At 40.8% G+C, this 10,783-nt stretch overlaps 2 long non-coding RNA genes across 2 annotated transcripts; both read right to left on the bottom strand.

The window, feature by feature from the left end:
- Positions 1 to 4,481: 4,481 nt before the first annotated feature.
- Positions 4,482 to 4,940, bottom strand: LOC106081542 (uncharacterized). The gene is made up of 2 exons (XR_001220381.2): positions 4,854 to 4,940; positions 4,482 to 4,789 (listed from the first exon to the last, which is right to left on the bottom strand). It is a non-coding gene; the product is annotated as an uncharacterized LOC106081542 (long non-coding RNA).
- Positions 4,941 to 9,060: 4,120 nt separating this feature from the next.
- On the bottom strand, positions 9,061 to 9,414 carry LOC106081543 (uncharacterized). Its single transcript, XR_001220382.2, has 2 exons — positions 9,330 to 9,414; positions 9,061 to 9,264 (listed from the first exon to the last, which is right to left on the bottom strand). It is a non-coding gene; the product is annotated as an uncharacterized LOC106081543 (long non-coding RNA).
- Positions 9,415 to 10,783: the final 1,369 nt, after the last annotated feature.

Here is a 10,783-nt window from a genome sequence, read left to right as displayed (position 1 = left end):
TCAATTTCATCACAACATTGTTCCTTGCAAAAATTTTTTTGCTTAAATTGCAATATACTTGAATGGATTTGATAAAATTCGCATTAAAGCGTATACATATGTATGTATGAATCCTATCTAACGCACACACGCAAAATTCCTTCGCACATTCTCCATTTTCAAACAAAGAAAATTAAAGAAAAAACAGATAGCGAATGAGCAGAAGAAACAAAACAGAAGCAGAGAAAAATAACTTAGATTGTAAATCATTTTTGCAATTCCTGTTGTTGACACATCCCATTGTTATGCAGTTTTTGTGGCTTTCTTTGCTAGTGTAGGGGTGCGTATGAGTTTGAGACAAAGTACGTCAAACATACTCGAATACATATGGGTGTACACCCAGAAAAATAATATTGATGATATCAGCAAACACTGTCTGCTGATTTTACATTAAAAATGTTAAATTTTTAAGGAAAAAGCTTAAAATTTTTGAAAGTCTTAATGGTATTTAAGGACTTTGCTTTATTTCCTAATTTTTGGTTTAAAAGCATAAATGTGATTTTAGTAGATATTTTTTCTGCTGTTATTTGAAAACATTGGGAAATTCTTGAATTATAAGAAATTTGGCTAAATTGTAGTTCAAAGTGCTTTAAAATCCAACGATAAGATGTAGTGTATAGAAAATTTTTGATATTTTGAGGCAACAATCAAGATTTTACCCTCTGAAAACAGCCGAAAATGTTTGCTATGTTTGCAAAAAAAAAAACAACTGCAGTCTCATTTTCAGCAGGCTTTTTGTAGCTACGGCAAACGTTTTTGCTTTCTTTATTTGCAAAATTCTCTGAGTGTGTGTGCCAAGAAAGCAATTCACACTCTCACCCGTCTATGGGTGTCTATAGACGGGTGACTAAAAATGGGCACAAGAGCCAATGTAAACAAATGCCGTTGCCAACACCAACGCCAGCCAAAGGAACACTTTGCGTGTGTCTCCTCTCAATGGTATCCTTTTGTCTATGACCAAGGACGTACTAAGTCAGTCATATTTCAAGAAATGTTTATTTGCTATGTAATGAAGTAGACTGAGCAACAAGGTAAAGCAAAGAACCTTGAGAAGGCTCGTCCAAAGAGTTTGCCCGTATTTATGTTGAGCACAAAGTGTTGCGACGAGTAAATATTTTAGGAGAGCAGAGTTTTCCCAAAAAACATTGAATAGAAAGGTCAGAGGAGAAGGAGGAGTGAGAGCAGTGTCTGAAGATAAGTAGCAAACAAAATTGTTTAGCTATTTCATATACCCACAACCATAGGATGGGGGTATACTAATCTAGTCATTCCGTTTGTAACACCTCGAAATATTCGTCTAGGTTAGATTGAAAAGAGGGTGTAGATATTAATCCGCCCCATGCCACTATGGACATACACCTAAGTCAGTAATCGGCTTGTTGTGCGCTCTAAAAACTATAAAGTAACCTCTAAAAGAAAATTTTAAGTAAGGAATTCCGTGCTACTTACCAAATCCTTAATTGTTTTCAATACCACTCCCCTACGGTGGTTTATGTCTGGTATTGTGTTCCCACCTAAGTGCCGGTATCTGTTAGATGCGAAAGCCGGTCAATGACATAGGAAATGCTCCAACGTCTTATCATCTTCCCCGCATGCCCTACACATGCTATCACTTGCCGCACCGATTTTACACAAGTGAGCTCGTAGTCCTATGTGTTTCGTTATGATACCAATAACTATACTGACCTCCTTCTTGCTTCCTTTCATTAATATCCTAGTCTTCTCACGATCTGGATCCCCCATAGGATTTTCGCCGTCTTACCGACCGTTTCGCTGTTCCACAATGTTGCATGCGCATTCATCGCTCACGCCCTTAACTCGGACTCCGTCGACGTGAAAGGCTTCGGGTTAACCAAGTTTATTGACGGCAGTCCTCTGGCATTCACCGCCAAATCGTCTGCCCTTTCATTTCCTCTTACTCCGTTATGGCCGGTACCCAAACTATGTCGATTTTGCCATCCTCAAAGAAGGCGTTAATCTCCTACTTACACTGCAAGACTGTTCGTGAACCTACCGTCCGGGTTGTTATTGCTCTTATGGCAATTTTACTGTCGGTAAAGATATTCACACTCGACGTTCTCACGTTAGCACCACACCACATCAGGCATTCCGTGATCGCCCGGATCTCCGCCTGCAGGACCGTATTATGGTCAGGCAGTCTAAAACAGATCTCAGTCCTGGGTTCTCAATGTAAACCCCAGGCCCACTCTGTCCTCTAGCTTTGATCCATCCGTGTAACATGATCTTCCAGATGGCAATACTAGGGTTCCGTCAATCCAAGACTGTGCCGATGGCAGTCTAAGACCCCATAAAGTATGTAAAGTCTTGGTCATCTCGTGGTTCTGAATCGATCTAGCCATGCCCGTCCGTCCGTCTGTAGAAATCACGATATAGGTCGAACGCGTAAAGCTAGCCGCTTGAAATTGTGCACAGATACTTACTATTGATGCAGGTCGTTGTGGATTATAAATGGGCCATATCGGTTAAGATTTAGTTATAGGAGTTGGAATTTCTAGGCATCAACTCTACCGTAAGAAAGTTTATTAAAAGCTTACTTACTAAGAGATGCATGACGTCAGGTTTGGGATCTGTACATCTAAAAAGATGGGTCAGCAGAGGAACACCTCAGGGAGGTGTACTGTCTCCTCTACTTTGGAATGTAGCCATTAACAATGTATTATTGTCTCTGGAAGAAAAAGGTGTAAAAGTGGTCGCGTAAGCTGATGACGTGGCAATTGCGGTTAGGGGAAGTTTCCCAGCACGCTAAGAGTTATACTTCAGGAAGCTTTACGTGCACCAGCAAGGTGGGGTATCGAAAGTGGTCTAGGTATAAATCCGTGCAAGACAGAAGTAGTTCTTTTTAGCAGGAGATACAAGTTGACAACAGTGGCACCTGTCTACTTGGGAGGAGAGAATGTTCCATTTACAGAAAGCGCAAAATACCTGGAAAAATACCATTTTGGAAAGGGCAAGGAAGGCAACTTTTGCCCCATACACCTGCAAGAGAGCCGTTGGCAAAAGTTGGGGTTTGGACAGCGTATCATGCATTGGGTATATACTGTTGTTGTCAGACCTATAATGCTGTATGGTGTTGTGGTCTGGTGGATGGCGCTTCAAAAGTACACCTACTGCTCAATACTTAAAGGGATCCAAAGGATAGCTTGTTTCTGCATCACAACTCTTTCGGATCTTCTGTATACTTGGTTCGGATCCTTACTTCTTAGAAGTGTTATAAAATGGTATGCTTAGCGGACGGCCTCAAATCACTTCTCAGTCAACCTCAGTGATGGGTTATTTATGGCGAATGAGGATTAAAAAAGCCCTGTGGCTCACAGCTATCCCATGCCACGCTGCAGTAACAAGTAAGAGCGTGCTAAGTTCGGCCGGGCCGAATCTTAGGAACCCATCACCATGGATTCTCTTAAAAATTAAGTTGAAGGGCATAATTTTATTCTACATACAAAACTTCTGTCAAACCAGCAAACATTAAAGCTTCTAGGAACCGAACAAAGATGATCGAGAGACCGGTTTACATGGGAGCTATATCAGGTTGTAGACTGATTTGGATTGTATTTAGCACAATTGTTGAAAGTCGTAACAGAACACCGCATGCAAGATTTCAGCCAAATCGGACAAAAATTGCGGTTTGTAAGGACTCAAAAAGTCAAATCGGGAGATCGGTTTATATGGAAGCCATATCAGGTTATAGACCGATTTGGACTGTGGTTAGTACAGTTGTTGGAAGTCATAACTAAACACCACATGCAAAATTTCAGCCAAATCGGACAAAAATCGCGTTTCGGACCGTACTAGACAAAATTGTTGAGAGTAATAACGGAACATAATGTGCAAAATTTTAGCCATATCGGACAAAAATTACGGCTTGTAAGGACTCAAGAAGTCAAATCGGGAGATCGGTTTATATGGGAGCTATATCTAAATATGAATTGATATGGCCCATTTGCAATACCAGTCAAATCGGGCGATCGCTAAATATGGGGTCTATAACAGTTTATAGACTGACTAGGATCATACGTGCATGGATGTTGGATGTCATAACGCAAGTCTTTGTTCCAAATTGCAGCCAAATCGGATGAATGTTGAGGTTTCTAAGAGCTCCAGAAGTAAAATCCGGGGATCGGTTTGTATGGGGGCTATATCAATACATAGACCGATTCGGATCATACTTTATATGGATTTTGAAAGTCATAACACAAGTCTTTGTTCCAAATTCCTGGCAAATCGGATGAAAATTGAGGCTCCTAAGGGCTTAAGAAGTCAATACCGGTGATCGGTTTACATGGGTCATAAATTAAAATCTGAGCCGATATATCCCATTTGAAATCCACAATGACCTACAGCAATGAGAAATATGTGTGCAAAATTTCAAGCGGCTAGCTTTACGCGTTCGATTGCTATCGCGTTTTTGACAGACGGAGGAATTACATGGCTAGACCGACTTCAAATGTCGAGACGATCCAGAATATATATATTTTATGAGGTCGCAGATCAATATTTCGAGGTGTTACAAATGGAATAAAATGATTAGTATAGTAAAAGCTTCATCATTTAATTCCTGCAAGTTTCTATTTACTTAAATATTTTTACTGAATTTAAATTCCGTGTTATCCCCACAGGCCATAAATTAACCCCACCATATGGAAAAGCTTCCAGCAGGATCAACTTGTTGTTCCAAAGGGTTTTCCGGATTTTCTTGGAATGAAGTAGAATATTCTTCTACCGGAGTTGCCTAAAATGTAATGTGTTGTAAAAATTACTTCTTACATTTTTTTAAGATTAACTTCGTGTCTTACCTGACTAAGTGTTAAAGCCATGACAGTGAAAAGTACCAAACAGAGAGCCAAGAAACGCATATTAACTTCAATGTTATTGCAGTGGAGTTTTGTAAGTTTTTGCAGAAAACTTCAAGACTTTTATAGCTAGACTTTGTCGCTTCAAATTTAAACATGTCAAAATGATTTATTGTAGTAGGATAATGGACATATTAAAGGTTATCTTCTTTTTGTAATCAATATTAATGTTTGTTGCCCACTCGTGAGATTTTAATTAATTTTAATATTGGTGCCATAACAGTGAACATTTTTAAATAATTTTCAACTCGTTGAAATCTCTGAGATATTAAAATTTTGTTTGAACTCAGAAATAACTTTAATGGCTGCCTAACTGTTCGAGAAGACAGGTTTGCCAACCGTCGCATAGTGGGTTGGCACACCAGTTTAGTTGAAAGCCAAAACTTCAAACCAGTGACAACCTCTTCCGGTGGCACGATGCACGGTGGGGTATTTGACGCTCAAATTGGCGCTTATTTGATATTTTAAATTTCCGATATAGCAAATAGGTTTTTTATTAACGACAAAATAGACAAAATTGGTAACAAGTAACAATTTAAGCGAAATCAGGCAATTCGGGATTAAACCCCTAATTTGAAAGATCGGTTTATATGGCAGCTATATCGTTATAGTCTGATCTGGATCATAATTGGGCCAGATGTATGAAATTCTTTTCATTTATATACCATATCGCCAACATTGAAGGGCCTAAAATTTTCAGAACCCTTTTGGACTCTTACCACTACTATTAAATTTCCCATTAACATTCCATAGAGGAATAGGGGATACTGCTCTCTTATCAATGAGTGCAGTCCGATTCAAGTTTTTGCATCATTTAGTTTGTTTGTGGGTATGTCATTATTTAAAAGCAATACGTATTAATAAATCGAAGCTATTATTTTCCATATTTCGATTTCCATTATTTTTAGCACTTCAGTATTTGTACGAAGAATGCATTATTTGCCATCTGGTGGTATGTTTACTCTGAAGCACTTTCCTTAAAGCTCAAACCCATGTTAAAGTATTATTGTGGATATATCTACTAGTACGTGGTTACAGAATTTTGTTTCGGGTTACCCTCTGTCTTACCCGGTAATATGACTTTTTGCTGGGAAGGATTTGTTGACATCGAAAGTTGTTTCAACTTTAAGGGACAAGTTTAAGGGGTTGTGTTTGCCAAAAATATTTACAACTGTTACTGCAACACCAAAACAAGGAGTTGTTTACAACTTTAAACAGTGTGCCCTCTTGCTTTTTGGCTTTGCGAGTGAATAGTGTCGCACATTATATCGCGTATTGTGCCGTATAATAGGGTGTGTCTCCTTGTCACTGTCTTGCCACCGTGCCCAAAACCCCCTTCTATCGACGGAGCGCCCTCTCTTGCCTCCTCGCGCCGCCACCTAGTGAACCCAAACAGTGTCGTGCACTCCTGCGTACAGTGCCACCAACCTGCGTATTGTGCCCTGCCACTCTCTTGCCATCGCGCCCGAAACCCGACTTTTTATCAACGAAGTGCCCTCTCTCGCCTTCTCGTGCCGTCATCTAGTTAACCCGAATACTACCGTGTACTAGAGTGTGCCTCCTTGCCACCAACCCAGGTGTGGTTAGGATAGGTTAGGTTGAAATGAGGGTTCAGATATTAATCCGCCCCATGCCACTGTGGACATACACCTAAGCCAGTAATCGGCTTGTTGTGCGCTCTAAAAACTATAAAGTAACCTCTAAAAAGAACATTTTATGTTGGGTATTCCTTGCTACTTACAAAATCCTCAATTGTTTCCAATACCACTCCCCTAAGTTGGTTCATGTCTGGAATTGTGTCCCCGCCTAAGTGCCGGTATCTGTTTGACGCGAAAGTCGGGCAATGACAAAGGAAATGCTCCAACGTCTCATCATCTTCCCGGTATGCCCTACACATGCTACCACTTGTCGCACCGATTTAACATAAGTGAGCTCGTAGTCATATTTGTCCCGTTATGATCCCAATAGCTATACTGACCTTCTTCTTACTTCCTTTCAGTAATAGCCTTGTCTTCTCACAATCGGAATCACCCAATTGGATTTTCGCCGTCCTACCAACCGTTTCGCTGTTCCACAATGTTGCATGCGCATTCATCGCCCACGCCCTTAACCCGGACATCCTCATAGAAGGCGTTAATCTCTTTCTTACCCTGCAAGACTGTTCGTGACCTTACAGCAGTGCCTCCCACTTGACCTCAAGTTTCATCTCAGGTATCCGATCAGAAACATCTTTCCTTTCTTTCAGGTTTCCTATGGTCGCCTCGATTATACCGCGATGGTATGAGCTGCTCCCAGCCTCGATCCATTCTCCTATGGCCTTATGTCTCATAGCCGCAATGGCTGCCTCACACATAATCTGTATGTTAATGGTTCAGATATCTAGAATAATTTCCAGTGGCCTAGTGGGCGTGGTCCTCATCGCTCCGCCTATGCCAAGACAAAATGTTCTCTGAACCTGTTTTATGGTCCTTATATTGGACTTTTTCTCCATAGCAGTCCACTAAACTACTGAGGCGTCAGCAAGTATTGATCTAATCACGCTCCTGTAGAGCCAGTGGACTATCCTCAGATTCAGACCCCATTTCGAGCCTACGGTCCGTCTACATAGTGTCCAACATCTGTGAGCCTTCTCATTACGCTCCTGAATGTGACTCTTCAAATTCAGTTTCCTGTCTAAGTACACACACCTTGTCACGAAATCCTCTTATTGAGGAAACGTGGTGCGTTAAATTAGCTCACCTTCTTCTTCCTCGTGAACAGGCATATTTCAGTCTCCTCTGGATTAACATTGAAACCTCTGGGTCCAGCCCAGTCATATGCCATATACAAGACCCTTTCGGGCTTCTGCATAGCTGGTTCGGATCCTTACACCTTAGATGTGTTATAACATCGTCTGCGTAGCAGACGGATTCAAATCTCTCCTCACTCAGCATCCGTATTAGGTCATTTATGGTGGCCACCCATAGGAGTGGCGATAAAATGCCCCCTATGGCATACGTTGTGCCATTTTCTCCCTTATATTTATGCCATGGGACAAACAATTTCGCCACCTGTTCCTTAGCATATGGTTTTTCGAGTCTCTAAGAACCGAGTCCACCCGGTAGTGGTCTAAGGATTGAATCAATGTGTCGGTCCGCACATTTTTAAAAGCACCCTGGATGTAAATGCATACCGCCAATGCGTACGTCTTAGCATCGAAGGATTCTTCTATTTTATGCACAACCTCGTGGAGGGCAGTTTCTACCGACCTTCACTTGACATAGGCATGCTGTTTCTATTTGAGCAGTTCGCTGGATGTCCTACTCTCTATCATGGTGTCCACAATCCACATGGTTTTGAGTAGAAATGACGTAAGGCTTATAAGTCGGTGGGCCTTTGGTGTCGCATTACTTGCCTTGCCGGGCTTGGGTATAAATACCACCCTTGCCAGCATTTCGGAGTATATGCAAGTCCCTGGCAGGCTGTGAAAATATTGGCCCGGTGGAACGCCAGATAGTCTGCCTCCTTCTGTAGTAACGCCGGAAATTTTCCATCAAGTCCGGGTGACTTAAATAAATAAATTCTGTATTTATAAACCTTCGATCAACGTCACTATTCCAAGATGCCGGTGGCTCTGTGATTCCCGTCGTATCCTGTGTAAAATGGGTTTTCATCAAAAGCCTCAACATGTCCTCCGTTGTCTCTGCCATGTCGTCTGCTAAAGCTTCAGTTTGGACATGGGTTTTTGTGAGAAACTTGTTTATCTTGGCGGGGTCATTAACGCTATCGATCTGTTCGCAAAAAAGCTTCTTCCTGAAATTTTGAGAAATTGTTTGTTTGATTTTTCCCATATAAAAATTGCCGACTTTCGACAAATTTCTTTTGTCTACTTTTCGCCAATTCAAATTCTTTAGGATACCTCTTTCCTAACTCGAGCTAGAATTTCTCTAAGAAAGCTCTATTCTTGGGTATTTTCTACCCCTTCGTTGTTAATGGGTAAAAGCGATCTGGATGGTTCAACGGTAGGAACAAGAAGGCATCTTCTTTCTTCTGTTCCTGTGTTATCAGCATGAACGAAAACGACTAAGTGAGCCTTATGGCAGACTGCCACTCAAAACTAAATTAACCTAAAGACTGGAATATGCCCATTTTATGAAGTAAAAGCTACAACTTTTTAATTGCTGCGAAATTAGGTTAATTTTTATTTAATTCATTGCCATGTATTTTTGAAATTTCTCAAAAATCCTCACTTTTTGCCGAGGGTATGAATTTAGCCCCACCATATGGAAAAACCCAAAGCCGGATCGACCGATCCTTCTAAAGGTGTTTCTGGATCTTCTTGGAACGAATTCGGTGTTTCTCCTTCCGAAATTGCCTGCAATGTTATATATTGGCCAACTTATTCATTGATTATGGATTAAAATTGGCTACGAGCCTTACCTGACTGACTGTCAAAGCCATGACAGTGAAAAGTACCAAAAAGAGAGCAAAGAAATGCATTTTAACTTTGATGTTACTGCAGTTAGTTGTGTTATATTTTGAAGAAAACTTCAAGGCTTTTATAGCTCAAATTTGTCGTTTCAGACTTAAACTTGTGAAAGTGATTGATTGCAAAAAGATACTAGTAGTGGACTCATTAAAGGTTTTCTTTATTTTTCAATTCATTAAGGTATTCATTACCAACTTCAATGAGTTTGCAAAATGCTAGTTTGCCCATGAACATTCCATTAAGAAACAGGGGCAAACTTCTTACATATCACTGAGTGCTGTTTGCTTTAAGCTCTTGGATAAGGGGTCTCCTTTTTACAGCCCAGTCCGATGGCGTGCAGTGCTACAACTCTTTGGGGAGAAGTTTTTACATGACATAGCACCTAAATTGAATATTGTTTTTGATGTTCTCGCCAGGATTTGAAACCAGGCTTTCAGCGTCATAGGCGGACATGCTTACCTCTGCGCTAAGGTGGCCTCCTATGAATTGGTGCCCGATAAAGTGAATCTCTGATTAAAAAATTTGCGGTCATTTCAAAATTAGGAAAACAGTGAAAAAAGATTTCTGTCTTTGATTTTGAGGACTCCGAAGAGTTTGATAGATACATTTCTCTCTGCGATGATTACTAAGTATTGGCTATCACGACATCAGCACATCTGTAGAAAGGGCAAGAATACTGAAACAGCCTTTCATCACCTTGTTGGCTACATAGAAGGCTACTCGCCTTCAAGGATTATTCAATGGTAACATTCAGTCCTGGCTTCTAGGCATCAACACTACTGAAAGAAAGATTGATAACTTACCAAAAGATGCATTAAGGCAGGGATCTGTAGATCTAGAAAGATGGGTAAGCAGAGGTGAATGGTGGGCGCTACCGTGAGATGATATCAATTTTTTTTGCCCAAAATGATTAGCGTAACTTGCATAACTTATGGTTTCAACAAGACGGTGTCACATGCCACAACTATCTTCGCAAGACCCCACCAGTGCAGGCGTAATCTTGTTGCCATTGTCGTCAATGTCTTCTATGTTTCGACAATCTAAATTATCTTGCCCAAGACTTCTTCTGAGGGTTTTTCCGAATTTTGGCCAGTTGGTTTTCAATTTATTATGGAAGGTTATGGGATTCGGCGCTAGCCGTACTATTCTAAACCTAATGTAGCGATGACCAGAGAAGGAGTGCTCGATGGTACTTCATCGATAAGATTTTCCGAATATATTGTTACATCTATAACCTCCTCCCTTATTCTTTTAACAAAGGTAGCAGTGTTACCAATATTAAGTGTTATTAGTTCGTTAGTATTTAAGAACTCCGCCAGGGCTTGGCCCCGCTTATTAGTGTTGGTACTACCCCACGAAATGTTGCGAGGTTCGGATCGCACCCTATTAGTTCCTTGTTTCCTGT

Source organism: Stomoxys calcitrans, chromosome 3 (genome assembly GCF_963082655.1).
Source record: "Stomoxys calcitrans chromosome 3, idStoCalc2.1, whole genome shotgun sequence".
NCBI classification, from domain to species: domain Eukaryota; kingdom Metazoa; phylum Arthropoda; class Insecta; order Diptera; family Muscidae; genus Stomoxys; species Stomoxys calcitrans.
This window is presented reverse-complemented; position numbering and strand designations above follow the sequence as displayed.